At 36.2% G+C, this 20,981-nt stretch overlaps 1 non-coding gene across 1 annotated transcript; it reads left to right on the forward strand.

The window, feature by feature from the left end:
- The first annotated feature begins 18,034 nt into the window (after positions 1 to 18,034).
- LOC141422056 (U6 spliceosomal RNA) lies at positions 18,035 to 18,142 on the forward strand. Its single transcript, XR_012446719.1, has one exon. It is a non-coding gene; the product is annotated as a U6 spliceosomal RNA (small nuclear RNA).
- The last annotated feature ends 2,839 nt before the right edge of the window (positions 18,143 to 20,981 follow it).

Here is a 20,981-nt window from a genome sequence, read left to right on the forward strand (position 1 = left end):
TGAATCCTTCAAAAGGGAAGAATAACTTAAAACAAGCACTACCCGGAACATATATGGCACTGTTATTTTACTTCTGCTTCTTTTATTTATATTTCTTGACACAGAACACAGATGTTGTCCTACAGAGACTCACCTATATGGGATTATCAGGTTTCCTACGAGTATATGCCAAGCAAGTACATACAGACTGTGTTAGGTATCCTATACTCTTTTCTGTGTTTTGAGGCTCTGAAATTTAAGCATCTTCTGGGGCTTGAAAACCCAAAGAACTGCTGCTCCAAAGGTTAACCAATTCCTAGAGATAACCAACAACTTTTCTGCCTCTGCACACCTTTGGTAAGAAGGCAACTGATGCAGAGTCCATATCCCTCACCTGTCTTCTATGGTCAGACTCTATAGTCAGGAACACCACTCACTGACCTAATCACCACAGTTTCAAGTACCAGATAATTGTAGCTCAGGGCCCACAAAGTCATTCCAACTATTCCATCTTGAATGCCTGTGCTTGCCCAGTCCTTCCCAGTGAAAAACTCACTTATAGAACTCTCTTGCTAATAGTTCTCTGCTTTTGAAGATTCACACATGGTCCTAGATGGTCTGTTGTGCCTTATATTTCTAGGGAACTGTTATTATAACAAAAAACCTCTTCCATGCAATTCTTTTCATGCCTGTGGTTTCACTGCACCTGCTCAGAGCAAGTGCTGAGTGTATTTTTATAATAGCCTGATTTAAAAAAAATAAGAGATGATTAGGCCAAAAACACATAATTTACAAATAGATGGTAGCTAAATTGATACTGCGGGTAGGGTGGTAGAATGGAATATTTTTAAAAATTGCATTTTTTTCTTTTAGTATATTTATTTTAATTAAAAAGCATTAATTAATTCAGCATGAGTGTATTAGATCCCTAATTAGTGATGACAATGTAGAAATTGCCACTCTAGAACTAGAGTGGGTATAGTGTATAAAGGAGTTTTGCTCCAACAAAATAATGCATTTGTAGACTCAAAGTACAGAGCACAAATGTGTATAATAATTTATGAGCAATGGCCTATAAAATATAACCAACCTAGGAGGCTTTTACAGACATTTATAACTACAAAACATTTCCATTTTTATCTAATCTGCCAGAGTAGTCTAAGAATTTGCCTTTATGGCAATTATGAGCCTTTTATCCCCGATTAAATTCACAAGTAATCGTGTCTTGTGACATCTGCAGAACATACAGCATTATTGCAAAGTCAGGAGACAAATGCTGTACTGAAAAGTGCTTATGAACCCAGTGGGCATGATGTTTCTACTGGCTCTGCAGTGTTCACTAAGTGACTAAAAGATATTCATCCACAGTTTCTTTCTTGGTCACAGGAGGAAGATATTATATCCTTCAATAGATTGTTGCAAAGATCAAATGAGAAAATACATAGAAAACGCATTGGGTGCTCAGTAAACCTTCAACTTCTCCCTTTCACTTTCTAGGACCGCAGATAGCCATGATAGATTGTCAAAAAAGGTTTACACATAAAGTTACCATTATATAGAGAGAGAGGATGAAAGAGAAATAAACATAAATTTACAGACAGCTATAAACTTATAAGCAGAAGTGGATGCCATTGAAATAATTTTATAATACAATTCTACAATTGTTAAATTCTTAACAGAAAAAGCTGAGATACAAAAGTAAATAAATGAAAGAAACACATATGCTAATAAACTATGTCTGTTGTAAAGATCAGATGTGAGAACTCAGTGAGCGGATTCCCAGATTCCCAGGTTCCAGCATTGTGCTGCAAACACACATATATAAATTTGTTGTGAAATGTATACTATCTTTGTAACTTCTTGATTAAGGAGTCTAAAAACAGAAAAAATTAGCGATTTCATCATGATCAGACACTTAATAATTGTTGAAAAGATATTTGGATCTTGTCACTATGCATTTAGAATCTAATATGGTGATGCTGCTTTAAATCCTATACCAAGGTTGTGTCTACCACATGCGCTTCTCCTTCTGTCTGTGGATTTGTGTGTGTGTATAATAAATTTGATGAGTCACCAGATTCTTGTCGAGCTCCATTTATGAGCCTTCGCTTACTCTCTAATTATCTGCCATGGAGCAGGATCCAGTCCTATGGCTAGTAGGAAACACAGAGGTCATTGTCTCCTATTCCTCTCCTAACTTTAGGGTATATTTTACTTTTTTATTGTGCTGGGGGTACACTGAGGCATTTACAAAAATTCTCACAATATATCAACAATATTTTACTTGAATTTACCCCTCCACCATTCTCCTTTACCCCTTCTTCCCCTCATTCCTGAAGTAGTTTCAACAGGTATTATTTTTCCATTTACATACATGTGTACACAGTATTTACACCATATTCACCCTTCCATGTCTTTTCCTCACCTCTTCCACCTTCCCACTGGTACCAACCCCCCTCCCAGACAAGACCTACTCCACCTTCCTATTATTCAATTTTGTAAAAGAAAAAAAATGATATTTTGTTTGTTTAAGAAAGCTACACAGGGAGTTCCCTTGCGACAGTTCCATGTATATATAAATTATATCCCAAATTGGTTAATCTCCTCCATTATTCTTTCTATCTTAGTCCCCTTTTTATGGTGGTTTCAATTGGCTTAAAAATTCTATATTCATTCTTGCATAGGAAGTACATTAACCATTTTCACCTTCCTAACTTCCTTCTTTTACTCTCCCTCTCTTGGATGTGACCTCCCCTTACTCTGACCTGTTTGTCAAAATTTGCTGCATTCATATTAGGTCAATATTCCACATATGAGAGAAAACATGTGGCTTTTGGTTTTCTGAACCTGGCTAAATTCACTTAAGATGGTGTTGACAGCTCCATCCATTTATCATCAAATGACAAAATTTCATTCTTTTGGCTGAATAAAATTATATTGTGTATAGATACCACATTTTCTTAATCCATTAATCAGTAGTGGGCATCTTGGCTGTTTCCCTAGCTTAGCTATTATGAATAGTGCTGCTATAAACATGGGTGTGCAGGTGCTTTTATTATAACCTGGGCTTACATTCTTTTGGGTTTATCCCTAGGAGTGGAATTGTTGGATCATATGGCAGTTCTATATTTAGGTTTTTCTTGAGGAGCCGCCATACTGTTTTCCATGGAGGGCTCCTTTTTCTCTACATCCTCACCAACATTTGATGTTTTCTGTGTTCTTGATGTTAGCCATTCTAACAGGAGTGAGGTGGAATCTTAATGTGGTTTTGATTTGTATTTCCTTTATAGACAGGGAGTTTGAGCATTTCTTCATGTGTTTTTTTTTTTTCTTTTCTTAGCTTTTTGGGCTACTTCCTTTGAAAAAGTTCTGTTTCATTTGCCAATTTCTTCATTGAGTCATTGATTTTTGGGTAGTTTATTTTTTGAGCTCCCTGTATGTTCTTGTTATTAGTCCCTTGTCAGATATATCGCTGGCAAAGATTTTCTCTCATTTTATAGGCAGTCTCTTTAACTTAGAGACCATTTCTTTTGTTATGCATAATCTTTTTAATTCCATGTAGTCCCTTTTGTCAATTCTTCTTCTTGGTTGTTGAGCCATTTGAGTTCTTTTTAGAAAGTCATTGCCTACAATTATTAATTCCAGTGTATTGCTGCTCTTTCCTGCACTAGCTTCAAAGTTTCAGGTTTTATATTAAGGTCCTTAGCCCACTTTGAGTTGATACTTGTATGGGTAAAAGACATGGATCTAGCTTCAGTTTTCTGCATGCAGACATATAGTTTTCCCAGCAACATTTGTTGAAGAGGCTGCCCTTTGTCCATCATATGTTTTTGGTGCCTTTGTAAAAAATTAGGTTGGTGTACGTGTGTGCATGCATGTCCAGGTCCTCTATTCTGTTCCATTGGTCTTCATATTTGTTTTTGTGCCAGTACCATGATGTTTGATTTTAACAAATTCAAGTTACTATACTTCTTCATGTGTTGGTTAGTACTTTTGATTCTGGCTAGTAATAAAGATTGGCTTCTCCATGACAATGAAGATATTTTGTCCTATGTTGTATTTTTTACCCCCTTCACAGAAATGTCCAGCTTGCCACAGTGCCAAATAATGAAAAGTCCACCCTTTCCCACTGTCTTGTAATTCTATCTTATCAAAATGCAGCATTTTTATCTTCAAGGTATTTGGGTTACATTTTCTTCTTTGCATTTCTACATAACTTGGAATGTTTTTTTAAGTTTTCACATATATACACAAACACATCATAACAAATATAAGATATTATTTTTATTTATTACAGGAATAGATACATTGTGAGAACAATGATATCATGATAATATTGAACATTCTAATCTATAAATTTATAGGACGCTATGACACATGCAAAAAAGTGATTGAGTAGTGGGGCTGGGCATGTGGCACCTGCTCATAATCCCACCCACTTGGAAGACAGAGATTCAGATGACTGTTGGTCAAGGCCAACCTAGGCAAAGAAGAAGGAAGAGGAGGAAGAAGAGGAGAAGGAAGAAGAAAGTGAGACTCCCATCTCAACCCAGAAGGTGTTATGATGGTACTTTATTTATTATCTCAGCTTTGTGGGCATAGGTAGGAGTATTGCAATCTGAGTCCGGGCTCAGGCAAAAACACTATCTGAAAAATTACTCAAGAAAGAAAGGGCCAGAATTGTGGCTCTAGTGACACAATGCCTGAGTGGCAAGCATGAGGCCCTGAGTTCAAACCCTAGAACTGCAAAAAAAAGTGATGAAGGATTAACAGAGATATTATTACCTTGGGTAAACAAGCAAAAAAAACAGATAGAAGATATAGATAGATAGATAGATAGATAGATAGATAGATAGATAGATGATAGATGATAGACATAGATAAATGTGTATATAAATGTTTACAGAGAGAGTTGTGTTTATATAGCTATCTCTCTATATACATGTATATTTTTCTGCATTTTTTAACATGCTGTTCCCTTGCTTCTTTCATTATATTTAGCCTAAGGACCTGGTGGTCAATTCTATCTTACATTTTATTCTTTTGAACATAGTAGTTTCATTACACACAGTTGTTGATGCTGTTGAGTGTGGTGATTAATTTTGATTTGCTAATTTAACTTGATTGAAAAACATTTAGGAGATTAGCAAGGCACACTTCTGGTTATTCTGTGAGGATATTTCCAGAGAGGATTAACTAATTTGGGAAGACCATCCTTAAATGTGGCTATGCCAATCTCATAGGATGGAGTCCACATGGAATGAAGGTAGAAAATGAAGAAAGCATAGAAATACAGTAATTCTTTCTCAACTTCCTGGCCAGCATGATGTGAACTGTTCTTCCTTGCCATTCTCTTCCTCCATGATGGACTGAAATCTCTCATAGTGTACATTCTTCTTCCCTTAAATTGTTTTGCTCAGATGTTTTCTCATACTGAAGAAAAACTGACTAACACATTGAGTTTGTATTTGACTAATTCATGAGAAAATATTCTTAAACACCTGTTTTTGTTTCATTGGTGGATTATGCAGAAACATGGAATGTGTACTCTTTTTCCTTGACCATTAGGATAGAGAGATTCTTCATGGTAGGAAAACTGAAGGAGCCCTAGTCAGGAGCTACTGAACTGTAGTAAAACTGTATGCTGGGGCCTGACATGAAGTGATGGTTTTGTTTCAGTTTTATTATAGTCAGAGGGATACCGTAATCTGAATATTATATCTTCCCTAGTGTCCCTTCCTTAAGGACTGTCTTTAAACTCCAAATACAAGCAAAACTAATAGTCATTCTACCTTTGTATTAGTGTTTTATTTTCCTATGTTATTGTAGAGAATGTCAGTACCCCAAAGTCAGGGAAAATCTTCTGTTTTCTACTACTCTATTGAGCCTAGAAAAGTAATCAGGAGTGATTAGATGCTAAATGAATATCTGTCTTTACAAATTGTGTGCTTACTCTTTTTCTCTCTTCAAGAAATCTTACTTTTGCTTCCATATTCTGCTTTAGTATCTTTTCTCCATGAAATGTTACTTTTCATTCTGCAAGAAGATTGAGAATCATATATATTTTTCCTAGCATTATGTCCTCAGTTTTGGCAGATTGCATGCTATGCTACAATAAAAATGTATAAAATTGTGTCCATGTCTTATATTATTTTTACAGGAGATTCTACCTAGTTATCTTCAATTCCTACTTGCCTATAGATGAAATCTGGTCTATAGTATTTTTCCTGTAATGTGCAAATAAGTGAAAGAGTAAAGAACAAATTTATAAACACACACGCTCACGCACACACAAATCAATAGTGACACAATCAGCAAGTATCAGAGCTAAAAAGAAAACCCACAAAGCTGGTGTCAGCCCAGTCAATTGACTGTAGGTTAGGTTTACATACAAGTTTAGGGTGCATGGAACCTTTCTTAATTAACTGTCTCCTGCCTTCATCATTACATCTAAATTCATCACCTTTTGGTTATGAGTGGAGATTTACTTAAACTTATTTCAGACTGATATTCTTGTGAGATTCAAAAAGATAATTGTTCTGTGCAGGTGACTATATAAAACTTGTTTCTGAGACAAAAGTTCCTAATCCCTGACAGTGAGACGGTATGGATAATGTAGGGCTGACAATAAGAACAAAAATGAATTTATTGCTTTTACTATGTGTAGCATGATATCACTGATACTGTAATTAACATTCTCCCAAAATAACTTCCTTCACTTATCATAATACCTCACTAAGTCATCCATAGAATGATATGTCTAACTTCTGGTTATGGATTTGAGGGTGGTAAAAGTAATGAATGAATCCTTGAGACTGACATTGTAGATGACACAGGTCAAAGACTGATAATGTTGGGAGTTAGCTTGGTATTTAGGCAATTAGGGTAGGGGCCAAAGGATGGAGGTGGCTGTGATGTGCAGGACTGCAGGACAGCCCTAAGAATGTGGACTAGAGCCCAACATAGCAGCAGCTATGAAACAATGAAACAATTACCTCTACACCCTAGAGATGTGCAGGGATCTTCACCTATCAGAAAACTTTCCAAGTTCCACCCTACCTCAAAACCTACATAAATAACTAGCCTCGAATTAGATTGGTTTCCTCCAGCCCCTCCCACACAGGAGTCTGCTCTTTCTCTCTCCGCTCCCCTTCCCTCTCCTCCCCTCGTCCTTCCCTCTCTTCTCTTCCCCCTCCTTTCTATCTCTTTTCTCCTTTCAACCCTGTGGCTTTGCACCTCTCTTATAAGTCTGAGCTTTCATTCTTTGCTGACCTTCAGATAAGAACTTGAGTAACCCCTCCATTCCTGCATCACTAGGATGTCCCATCCACCCCATGTGCAATGTAAAAGTCTCTTTATAAACACCAATGCATGAATAAACAAATGCAAGATTTGGTCACTGACATGAGCGACTTCTTAAACTTCTTAAAATTAAGGTCTTGAATAACTTTTCTAATGTGCAGAATGTCTAAGAAACAGAGTTAAGCAGATTCTGAGTCTTACACTTAGGATTCTTGGAAGGAGTAAAATCCACTTAGTATTACAACAAATTTAGCATGAAATTTTCTTCCTAATAGGTATTCAACACAGAGTAGCTGTTACTATCATTCACTGTGAATATGATTGGTTAATTATTTGCTCACTCTTCTCTACTACTTTCATACTGGCCTTGCCTCTGTCCCTACCACATTCTAAACTCAATCCTGCTTCAGAGTCTTTAAAATGGAATCACATTGCAAAAGCTTGGTCTCTGAATCTTATTGGTTCTCATTGTTCATTTCCCAACCCAATGTCTGTCCTTCTAAAATCCCTCTCATGCCACATGAAGCAACTCCTCTTTCCCTTCACTTTTTTGAATTACTCTATTTTATATAAGTCAATACGCTTCATGAGTTCATTCCTTTATTTACAAGTTTATTTTCTGTCTTCTTACAGAAGAATTTAAGGGCCTTGAAGATCAATCCCTTGTTCACTAATGACTCACCAGTGCCAGAAACTGTTCCTGGCTTATGTATGTCCTATTGTCAAGGAAGGGATAATTGATTGAGGGCCTTTTGTTTACTTTACCTGGAAAGAATGTGGTGAGCAGAAATTCATACAATAATTCAAAAGAAAATTTGCCTGACCCACACTCCTATCTAAAATGTCTGTTGAGGAACAAGGAAATAGCCAATTTCTGTGTGAAAATTAGAAAAAAAAACTCTTCCCCAAACTTGAATTCCTTCCCAAAATAATTTGATGACTAGACTGCTCAATATTTTACCTTACTTGAGCCTAAAGGCTCATAAAACCTTATCAGTTTTTCAAAATGACAACTATTTCAAAAGGCTTCCAAGAAACTGGTAGTTGGGAATTGATTTGCCTGCCTGGAATTGCTCCAATAGTTGGTATTGCTTCTCTTTCTGTGCCTCTGTTTTTAGTGGAATCTGTTCCATGTGACACGGAGCTGCCGGGGCCTGTACACTAGGGTCACCATCAAGAGGATTGGCAGACAAACCCTCACAAAGGCTTATAGAAAAGAAATAACACCAGTCACCAAGAGCATCTGGGACAAAGATTGAAGCAAAAATTATGAGAATCATTTCCTGTTGCTGCTTTTGTCCTTCTTGTGTATTGAAGATACCCAGATATTGTCTCTTTACCACACAAAACCTAGGTTAGATAGGAGTCATTTTCCTTCATTTTATGTTTGTGGAAATTAAGATGAAAATGTGACACAACACATTCCAATGTGATACAATGCTATTTAATGAGATTTGAACTCAGGTTTGTGATTTCAAAAGGCTCTATGCTTCCTTATGTGATGTTGACACTAAACTTCCAGTGCAAGAAAACTGAAATTATTCATAAAAACCATTTTTGGATATATTAAATTTTAAGTTGTGACAAAATTACATTTCAACGTGTTGAATAATAAATAACAGGATGAGGAACATATTTTTCTAGAATATGAAATGAGGGTTCTTTTATTACTAGTACTTATCATTTATACTGTCTAATTCAATAAACACAGCTCACATTTGTTCCATACAGTTTTGCATAATATTTTATGTCATAATTATAACTTAATTGTAACTCAGCCTTATTAAAAACTGACAAGCCCTAGCTGTACATATGGTTAGTTTCCCCCTACTTCTTTGGAACTTAAGTCTTTCTTTCCATTTAAAAAAATTTTTCATCTCCTTAATTAAAGGGGAAATATTCATCTGTTAACATGAGGGCAAAAATATTTACATACTCAAGCGAATCATATAATGCTTCCATTTAAGTTATGAAGTGCCTGCGAGTGTGGGACACAGAAAGTGTGCACATTTCTACAGGCCAGTTTTTGTTTACTAATGTCATAGTACCTCATATAGGAACATGACAGATGGTAATGGATGGTATACACACTTAAAAAGAATCCCCGTTACCTAAATGCATCATTTCTGTGTAGACTTTTCCTTCCTCCGAAAGCTTGTGGTGTGTCATTTGTATCTTCTTGGGGCATTTTCCCTTCTACCTTACCTTACGTTTGTGCCTGTAGAGTGGCAAACATAAGCTATGGAAAAAGATGACTTGTATATGAATTGTATCAGTTCTTTCAATTGTTGGAATGACCTTGGGCCAGAAAAGCTATCCATTTTTTTTTGTACATACCTGTAATCCCAGGTATTTTTTTTTATTATTCACATGTGCTATCCTTAAAGTTGCTTTAGAACTGATATGTGAATTAAAAGTATTAATGTGTCTGTAAAATAATAGATTCTGTTCATATTCTCCATTAATCTTCCAATTAATTGATGGCTTAAACTGTGGTATATTTATCATTATGTTTGTGCTTCCCTCAGTAATTGAGAAGCTGCAGAAAGTTTATTACAACTTCAAAGAGAAGGGCAATAGAATCGATTCAGTTATTCTGCTTGGAATAACTCATCACAACATCATAACCTCAACCATTCCTTTAACAAACTGAAGCCATTCTTCAAAGTGCGGTGCAAAATCTGTCCATTCTAAAATATTCATTCCCCTTTCATCTAACTGTAGGTAATCTTGATACAAACAGCATATCCCATGTGTTGCCCTGCTGTGATTTCTGTTAAACTTTTTTTGTTGTTGTTGTTCATTTATTCACATGTGCATACATTGTTTGGGTCATTTCTCCACCCTGCCCCCCGCCTCCACCCTTTCCCCCCTTCCCCCTCAGTTCCAGGCAGGTCCCGTTCTGCCCTTATCACTGATTTTGTTGAAGAAAAGACATAAGCATAATAAGAAAGACAAAGCGTTTTTGCTAGTTAAGGATAGCTATACAGAAATATTCCTACTATTGCTCTCATGTACCCATGTGTGATGACCCATGTTGATTCAACTCTAACTGATCTTTACATTGGTTCCTGATCCCCTGCTCATGAAAACCTGTTGTTTTAAGATTTCTGTATTAGTTCCTTTGCAGTGAGGACATCAAACGCTTTCATGTTTTGGGTTTTCTACCTATTCCTATATCTCCCGTTTGTGCTCTCCTCTTGTCATGTGATTCAAGTCCAACTACATTGCTGCATTTGCCCTAGACCTAAAGTCTGCATATGAGGGAGAACATACGATTTTTGGTCTTCTGAGCCTGGCTGACCTCGCTCAGAATGATGTTCTCCAGTTCCATCCATTTACTTGCAAATGAAAAGATTTCATTTTTCTTCATGGCTGAGTAAAATTCCTTTGTGTACAAGTACCACATTTTCTGGAACCATTCATCAGTAGTGGGGCATGTTGGTTTTATGCATGTGTTCACATTTTTTCTTTCTGCTCCATTTAAGCTCACTGAGATTAAAGACATTCTTTGTTCTTTCCTGGGTATGGCTGTGAGATTAATTCTGTACTTTCAGATTGTACATTGCTAAATTGTTAGGCTGATCCCAGGAATAGTCTCTGTTGTAATACCAAAGAAGACATAGGGCATGAAAACAAGGTATGTGGTGTGGGCCTTACACACATACATTGATCTTCTTGAATCTGTGGGTTGATCACTTTCATCAGTTTTGAAAACTCCAGCTATGATATCTTCAAATGTGGCTTCCTCCTCCATGTCTTTCACCTTTTTTCTTCTGGAGGGCCTAAATACCATTTATTTGTGTCTGATGTGGTTCTATCACTGGTTTGTACTTCTTGGGGCTTTTTTTCTGCTTTGTTCTTTATTATACTATTTTCTCTTGAACGATCTTAAAATTCAATATTCCTAATTTCTGGCACAGCCAATTAGCTCTTTCACTATATTCTTAACTGAAGTTGTATATAATTTCAGGTATACAATACCTATTTGATTCTTAAGGTAACTTTCTATTGAAATCTCCAAATTTCATCCATTTTTTTTCTCCTATAATATCTCTCATGTCATCACAGTTTGTTTCAAGTTCTTGTATGATACTATAATGTCTCAATTATCTGTCAAATTGCTTTTATTGTTTTTTCCCTCCTCATTATCCAGTTAATCATGCCTCATCAAATGTCTAATGGGTTTGATTGTATGCCAGAGAAGTGCATAAAAGAGCCAGAGGACACAGTTGTTCCATCATACAGAGTTTCCTTTCTTTTGTTGATGCAGGGAACACCACTATGGTTTGAGATAAGTAGGAGCTAACATGACCTTGCATTTTCAGTAAGAATTAAATCATTTCTCATTCATTTATATCCTCAAGTGATTCCTCCTGAACTTTTTATTATGCTCTGACTTCACACTGTGAACCCTAAAAATTCTTCCTTGTGGAAATTTAAAGCCAAACTCTTTAATTGATGGCCTGAATATCCAAATTATTGAATTAATTTATTTTGCATCACTCCCTATTTTAAATGCTATAAATGTCTTTAATCTGCTGATCTAACTCAACACAGTCTCTTATATCACTAAATAATTCAGCCAATGTCTTCCAGGAAAATGTTGACTTGCATTAAGGTTTCCTCTAGTAACTAAATTGTTTCAATAAGCCTTGACAATTGCCTATAGCCCTGCTGGTTTCTCTTTTTCACAATAGAATCATCCAGCATAGGTGAAGCCTGATTCTCAGTCTGAACTTAACATAGACAAATGGCTCTAAGGGAAATGGCTAAAGAAAACCTGCTTACCTAAGGAAGTGTTTCTGTCCTGGGTTTTCTAACATCTCACTTTAAGGTAGACTTCAGCTTACAAAAGAATCACAAACATATAAATATTTTCCATATATACATGCAAATATATCCATAGACTGTCAATCAAAATTAGGAAAATAACTACAGTATAATTAGAAAAATATAGGATTTTTTCACAAAATTTTAGTGACCTCAAATATAATCTAGGATAACATAGATTTATGTCAGGACATCTTAGTCTCCTCTAACCTGTCAATTTCTCTGTTTTTCCTTGTTTTTCATGATTTGGAAAATTTTAAGGAGTATCAGCCTGGCATTCTGTAGAGTATTTCTAAATTAGGGTTTGTTTGCGACTTTCACATGATGTATGTACGGTTATGGGTTAAAGGACAAAAACCAGAAAGGAGAAGTGCTCTTCTCATCACTTCAGAGCTGGAGGGGAGAGCTTAATACCAATATGACTTATCTCTCATGATGTCTACCTGATCATTCATTAAGGTAGTGTAAGCTGGGATTCTCTCCTATGATCTCTTTACCTGTCTGTTATCTATCATCTATCTTTTCTTAACATTTTTAAAAATATCATATTATTGTTGTACTACAGGTGCAATGTGACATTCACAAAATTTCCTGCAGCATATCATACTTGAATTCACCCCTTCCATCATTCTTTTTTATCCCCCATCCTCCCCTTCTTGGAAAAGCTTCAACAGGTCTTATTTTTCCATTTTCATACATGAGTACATAGTATTTCCACGAAATTCATTCTCTATACTCTTTCCTTATATCTTCTTCCACCCTCTGAAACCAATCCCCAAACAGAACCTGTTTTACCTTCCTCTTCTCCATTTGTGAAAAAAGATATTTTTGTTTGTTCAAGATAGCTATACAGGAAGTTTCATTGTAACATATCCACGTACGTATATATTACAGCTAAATTGGTTCATCCCTCTATTTTCTCCTCTACCATAGTCCCGTTCTTATCATGATTACAAGATTTAAAAATTCTACATTCATTCATGAGTAGAAAGTACATCAACCATATTCACCTTCTTATCATCAGTCTTTTACTATCTGTCTATCTTCTATCATTTCTCTATTTATGTATATATCCTTCATAGTAGATATGACATTGCATGTTACTCTAAACCAACACCAATGATACAGTCTTTCTGTATCTCTTTTATATTTGCTTCTGCCCACTCAATCCCATTGCTTTAACTTATTTACTAATTCATTCATTTTTATAAGCATCTAATATAGTTATAGTTTTGCTAGTCTGTATCCTTGTGAAAAACAAATTCACTAAGCAATGTTGTGGTTGTGAAGTTGCTTTGGTGTTTATTGTATAGTTTTCAGTGGAAAACTCATCTCAAACATTATTTAAATCAGCCCTTTTCTTTCCCTTCTCCTTTATTATGGTTCCAGGATTCACTGGAAACATAGATAAATGCATTTTTCCTAGCATTTTTCATCTTGCTCCAAAGTCTCAGTTGATTTTACTTTACTTGCCTTTGAATAAAATCCACATTTGTGTGTGTGCGTGGAGTGGGTAGCAGTAGCCTCTAAGGTGCCCCCAATGATCCCTGTTTCATGGCATTTGTATTTTAATTGTCCCTTTCTCTTTAAGTGTGAACTTAACTAATTGATTCAATTCCAATAAATATTCCAGTAGATATATGGGATGTCACCCTTGAGACTGGGTTACCAAATATCTGTGCATTCCATTCTGGGTACGTTCTAACCTCTCTCTGTTGTATTCCTTACTGTACAGGAAACTCTGCCAGGTTGTGTGAATGGCCCAAAGGAGAGACTCACATTGCAAGAAACCGATGCATTTTACTAGCAGTCACTGAGGACCTGAAGCACTCCCCAAACCAAAGTGAGGATGATTTAAAAATCATATCCTTGTGCCCCACACAATCCCAACAATCATGTACATTTTTTAGAGAATAGACTGATGTCAGGAAATAGAAGAACAAATGTTACATCAGCACATACTTACTTCCAGTTAATATTTTGATAGATAGTAGTTGGCTACATAAAAGAAGGTATGCAAAAAGCTTAATAAGTATTCAGATAATTTTGATTCTCAATAAATGTAAGTTGCCATTACTACTTTTTAACTATTTCAATAATTATATGCTTTCAAATACCAAACATTAGGATAAGATTAAGGATATAGCACTGAGACTATATCTGGGACCAGACTGATAGCCCCTCACTTATATATGTAAAAATCTAGTTGAGGAGCTACAGATTAAACAATTAATTACCAAACACTTGAAATAACTATTATAAAAGTAAAATATAGTATGTTTATTATTGAATGCAGATATATTAAATTGTTATTCAATAATCTACCATTAATAGATAAAAATTCAGAGTAGTAATATTCAACTAACTGATGTATACTGAACTGGAAGCAATTTTTTTTATTTATTTTATTCATATGTGCATACAATGTTGGGTCATTTCTTGGAAGCAATTGTGATACATAGAATTGTTCCTTGTTTATGAGCTATGCTCTAAAAAATCTATCGGTCTGTTTGTCTTTCTCTCACTCTCTGAAGGTGAGAGTTAGCTCATGGTGAGAAGTATAAAGATAGAAGAGACAAGGAGTTCAGATTATGTAGGGAGAAAGGAGGGCTTGTCACAATTAGGCAATTGAACTACAAAATGATCTCAAATAATAGTAGCCCAAAATGTGGATAATTTAAGGTAATGGTTTTTATTATTGTTTAAAATGAACTTGTTGAAGGCTTTGTTCCAAGCTTGCTATTTGGGGAGACTTTGAAAACTACAAGATGGGACTAGGTAAAGGAAGTAGGTCATAAGAGCATGTTTTGAGGAACCAATCAGGTCTCCTCTCCTCTCCTGTGCTCGCCTCTCCTGTTCTCTCCTCTCCTCTCCTATTCTTCTTCTCTTCTTTCTCTCTGCTTCAAAATACCCTTCTGTGATGATGGACTAAAACCATGAGCCAAAATAAATCTGTTTCCCTTTTAAGTTGCTCCAATGGGTATTTTGTCACAGAAATGAACTCTGACTAACACAGAAAACTGGTAACAGATAAGTGGGGTCACTGCTGTGATTAAACCTATTTATGTGGTCTATGGGAAGAATTTGGATACATTTGAAGATGCAGACTTGAGAAGTCCTAGAAGCTTAAGGTCAGCTTAATTGGTCAATTCTGGTGGATGTTCAGAAGACCAGAATGCCTACAGAAATGCAGATGATAGCTGTGCTCTAGAGGTTGCTAGTGGTAGTAAGACCTCTACTGAGGACTGGATTCTATCCCATGCATATGACATTTTGACAAAGAATTGTCTGCATTTTATCCATGTCCTGAGACATTGTGGGAGGCTGAGTTTTCAGGTGATGGACTATGAGGAAAAGTCAAGATACTCCAAAACTGTGACATGGTTATTGCTAGCTGTTTTATCCAAGCTTATAGTGACTATTAGATGCAAAAGACAGAACAGAAAGACTTGGTCAGAAAGGGCAGTGTAAAGTTATGGCTAAGAAAGCATGGTCTCTGAACAAATTAATACAACAAAACTACTTTGTATTTGGACAATAGAAAGATGGAATTGACCAGTGAGTAACTCAAGGATATAAAGGACTAAATGAATTTGAGACTTTCCTTGATAAGAAAAGAGTACTTCCTAAGTATCCTGCTCCTAGTAAGTTGTATTCCCAGGATTCCTTTCACTGTGCTCAGCTACCATATCAGTCAGAGGTCATTGTGTCCATAGTCCAAGGGGACCTGTCTGCCACTTCAGCTGATGGCAGAAATTGGTATTGTCTATCACATCATACTTGGGCTGAAGGCTTGCAGAATATAAGGGTTACAGTATCACAGAGGCTTCCACCCAGCATTTCCAAAAAAAGCCTGGGAAGCCGGGTGAGGTATGACAGGCTATCTAAGCTGTAGTGCGAGGCTTCAGAGTGTTAGAGATTCCGGAAAGATGGAACATCTTCTAAGGAAAGCCACAGGCAATGAGCACAGCCAGGTCAAGTGAGAAGCCTTGTGGGCTGCAAACTGCCATGCTGCAGGGGCAGGGCTACTCAAGCCCTTGTTAGATCAGATCACACAAGCATAGTGTGTCTTGGATGCCAGATATGGGGCCACAGGATGTGTTTTTCCTGCTGGATTTCAGTATTGCTTCAGTTTAATCATTCGTTTCTATGCCTCCATTCTTCCCTTTTGGAGTGGGAATGCTTACTTTGTGCCATCGACTCTTGGATGTAGCTTTCTTTTTGATTTTACAGGAGGTCACAGCTATGAGTTTGTCTTCAGTCTCAGAACTTGGTCTTTTTAGCAATATTGAAATTTTTAAGACCATGGGACTCTTGGAGATGGATTAAATGTGTTTTGTATTATGAGACAGACATGAGCCTTTGGCATAGGGAATGAAGTCTGGGGCTTAACTGGGGGAAGTAAGTAACTGAAAGCTTGTTCTTGGAGGTTGAATCTTATTCAGGACACCTCACACCTCTGTCTCTCTGTCCGTCTCTGTCTCTCTCTTTCTCTCTTTCTGTGTAATTTCTCCCTCCTTCTTAGCTACCATAAATTGATAATCTCTGCTCTACAATGTCCTTCAGAGATAATCAACTGAAACCTGAAGCCATGAACCACAATAGATATTTCCTCCTCTTAAACTGTTCAGTCAGGTATTTTATCACAGAGACAAAAAGTTTGACTCACACAGTTTCCAAATCACTAATGGCTATCACATTTAGGGATATTTTCCATGGTAAGAGACCATGGGCTTTTATCTTTTTTTCTTTTTCATTCTTCAGCTTGTAGAGTGAAGAAAATGGGATGGAAATGTTTAAAATTTCTACTTAAAATAAGTAAGGTTGAAAAAATTTTTTCTATGCAAAGTAGAAAACTTCAGCCTGTTGGAAAAGATTTCTAACATGGAACTGCAAGCTTGAAAAATGAAAGTTTGCTTACAATTAAATTACCCAGGACCAGAGATATCCCAGAACCATCTTGATCCCAACCAAAGCAGGACACTTAGTCACTCCACTTGGCATATAATTTCAGTTGTATTTGGAAAGTTCCAAGTAAGGGTTTCTCTAAACTGTATAGCAGCATGCTATTGAGAGGTTCTATCTAGCTGAGGAAACTATGTGCACCATAAGTCTACCTTTGATTCAGGAACTCAGGGAGTAGATAACTCACAGACCTGAACAAAATCTCATTGTCCAGAGCATTACTAAACCACTCTGGAAACTGAAGGATTCCTAGAGGCGATCTCTGAAGTGGAGATAGGAGGTTCTGAAGCTTCCCCTCTGAACTCAGATTGAACTTCTCAGCGTTCAGGAAGTATGTTTTCCATTTGAATTAATGTGAAATATCTGCTTATCAAAGGGATGATTTTTAAAAGAAATTGTTTATCTAGTATTTTTTATTTCTCTTTTGTCTTTCTTTAACTATGGTTTAATATGATGTGTGCCAAATAATGTGTACTGCTATCTATAGAAAACTTGAATGACTTGAGATCAGAAAAAAATGTAAAAGGTTAAAAATAATGAATGGGCAAATGAAATTTAAAAAATCCTTCTCTTCAGCTTCTAGATGACTATATTACTTTTAACATTGCTTGAAAAAGTGGATTACTGGACTACCAGATAAATGTGTGGTATTCAGAGCATTTTTAAATTATCATTTTAATTATAGAAATTTATATGGTACCATATGAATTTGATACAGGCACAGAGTATGGAATGATCAAACAGGGTAAATAATATTTCATCTGTTTAATATTTAAATAAGTTTTTGTGCAACAATTACACATATCTATAGCACACAGATTGAAAAAACCCATTCTTTCCAGTTTATGTAAATATTCTTACATTTTAATGAGATAGGGATCATTTACATGTTGAGACAAACAATTTTTTGGCAAATGAGTTACTATGGATAACATGACTGTAAAAATGTCAATTCGTGTGCCTGCTTAGGCACCACAGATACCAAAGCTGGAATGTTACACAGTAGATGAGCATGGTCCCTGCACAAGGAGGGCAACAAATTCATGAGGTGTTCCATATTTTTAAAAAATATCAATTGGTTAAAAGAATGTACTAATTAGGCAAAGAACAGAGTATTAATGACATGAGGGAGTGTGTCCTTTTCATGTTAATAAATAGAAACTCTACTATCCCAGATTTTGTTTTAACCAAAATCCACCGTTTACTCTCTCTCCCACTCATCTGATTTACACTGTCTCTTTATTGTGATCCCAAAGAAAGGTTATAGCATGGGAATTCTGTCTTTGCTGTATAATAGCAGAGTGAACTTGTTAGCATCCTCCAAAACACCATGCAGACAGAAAATTGTTATACTTTCAATATGAACTTCCCTCAGAGTCTTACATGTTTAAGGCTTACTCTTTAGCTACTTTGGAAGGTTCTGGAAACTTTAGGAGGTTTGGCATTTTTGGAGAAAGGCTGAAGCAGGGGAGTATGAATTTGAAGCTTATCTGATCCCAAATCCATTCCACATTCTCTGCTTTCTGACTTCTAGAGGCAGAGAAGCTGCTCTTCCCACACTCTCACCACCATAATGTATGTGGTCAAGTAATCACAGACTGAACCCTCTGAAACCATGAGCCTAAGTAAATCTTTCCTCCCTGAAGTCATTATCTGAGGTATTTTATTTACATCAGTGAGAAATCTAACACAGAAACAAATAGAGAATGTGAAATTTATAAGCTTTTCTCAGGCTTAATAAAACACTACCCATTTGCAAATAATCTTTATGACTTAAAATTTATTCATATTTTATCATTTTAAAATGATATAAAATGTATTATTTGTGACAATACCTTATTTCTGGACTTTTACTAATCACCACTTTTCATTGCATTTCTTCTTTCTTGTCCTTCCTGTCTTTGTTCAGTCTCTGCCCTTCTTTTACCTCCATTTCCTTTTCCTTTGTATTAACTATATACTTAGTGTCATACTATGTTTAAAATGACCAGAAATTAATCCTACACTCAAGGAGCTGGTTGTCTTATATTCATCTTCAAACATGTAATTACCAACTTATACTACCTGGGAGAAGTTACTGAAGAGACATACATTTACAGCACCACAGAAATTATAGAAAAGAGCTGTTACTTTCTGATCAAGTACTAAGAAAATTTTAATACAGCACAAATTTATAAAGGGTAGGTAAGAATTGGGTGTAGAAAGATACCTTCCTCTGTTTTATTTTCCTCATCTTGCAAATACAGAAAGTGTATTTGAGTACTCTTGAGGTGGTGAAGTTGGAGTTTAACGTAAAATCACCCCTTCAGATGCAGGGCTTTATAGTGAATGGGTCCTACTAACAACACTGTTCACAGAGGTGAGACCTTAGTTTGCCATGATAGAGTTCAGAGTAAAGTTCCTAGTATGGACTAGCTGAAATAGGAGCAAGCTGATAAGAGCTATATAATAAAAAGCTATAAAAATTGCTGAAGATCATGCTTAATTGTACCCCCTCACTCAAGCCCCTTTATTTAAGGGTGTGGAAGAAGACCACTAGAAGGTTGCAATGGTGGCTCATTGCTATTCTGTCTGGCCCTCCATTGCTATCCTCTGACTTCTTGAGGATATGATTTGCTTAGGCACTATTTCAATAGAAAGTGCCCTTAGAATTCTGGAGGAAAAAAAATTGGGAAAGTTTTAACATATTAACAAAAAAGATGACTAGTCAGTAGCTTTGAGATGTCAAATTGAGTTTATTTTGATCAGGCAGAACCTTTTCTACCATCCATGCTAAGCCAAGTGACAAATGATATGGGTTGATTACACTCTCCTGGGTATTAACCACTAAGCACTTCTTGCAACTAGGTGAAGGCTTTGTCCACCTACAAAGAAATCTGGTAGCAATAGATACAGCCATTTGGAATTTTCTAATTATTTTGAACATTTTTTAAAATTAAGCCTCATAATAGCTGAGAGGAAAACATATGAATCCCCCTTTACTCTGTAATCATTTTCTCTCTCCTAGGAAACCACTTTCCAAAATATTGCATCTCCTAATTTCATGCTTATTAAGTATTTTTCCTTGAGATTCAACTTCTGTAAGTCTTTCTCGATCCCTTCACATGGGATAAAATACCTCATACCATTCTTTATAAGATGTAAAACTTTGTACTCAACACCAATGTATAATTTTAGGGCTACTGGCTAATATTCTTCTTAAAAATTTCTCTATTGTGCTAGTACATAAACCATGCAAAGGAACTACAGTGGTCTTGTGCACTTCTGGATTTTAATGTCTATCACTGGACTCCACACATCGGGTGCTTAAATATGGCTGCATGGTAAGAAAATCTGATATTATTAAATTATTGGGTATAGTAACACTTGGAAAATATGAGAAGGATGGTCTTGAATCTGGAATATGACCACATTCCAATATATTACCTAAAGCTGTTTACTTTTCAATGTAAGAACCACTATGTGACACAAAAATTCCACTTCTGGGTACATATTCAAAGGAAACAGGACCAGTATGACAAAGGACATTTGTACACACATGTTGACTGTAGCAGTGTTCACAACAGCCAAAGCATGGAGTCAATCTCTGCTTCTCTCAGCAGATGAGTAAATATACATACACAATATACACAAAATGGAATATTATTCTGCGTCAAAAACAAAGAGAAACAACATGCTTCCCCCAGAGAAGCAAAGTGCAGAGAGAATAATGCCACAGGATTACACTTTTTTTTGGAGGTACTGAGATTTGAACTCAGGGCTTCATACTTGCAAAGCAGGTGCTCTACTGTTTTTGTCACACCTCCAGTCCATTTTGCTCTGGTTATTTTGAAGATGGGGCCCTACATGGCCTTGAACCTCAATGTTTGTAATCTTGCCTGCCAAGTAGCTAGGATTACAGG

The sequence above is a fragment of the Castor canadensis genome, chromosome 3 (genome assembly GCF_047511655.1).
Source record: "Castor canadensis chromosome 3, mCasCan1.hap1v2, whole genome shotgun sequence".
In the NCBI taxonomy this organism is placed as follows: domain Eukaryota; kingdom Metazoa; phylum Chordata; class Mammalia; order Rodentia; family Castoridae; genus Castor; species Castor canadensis.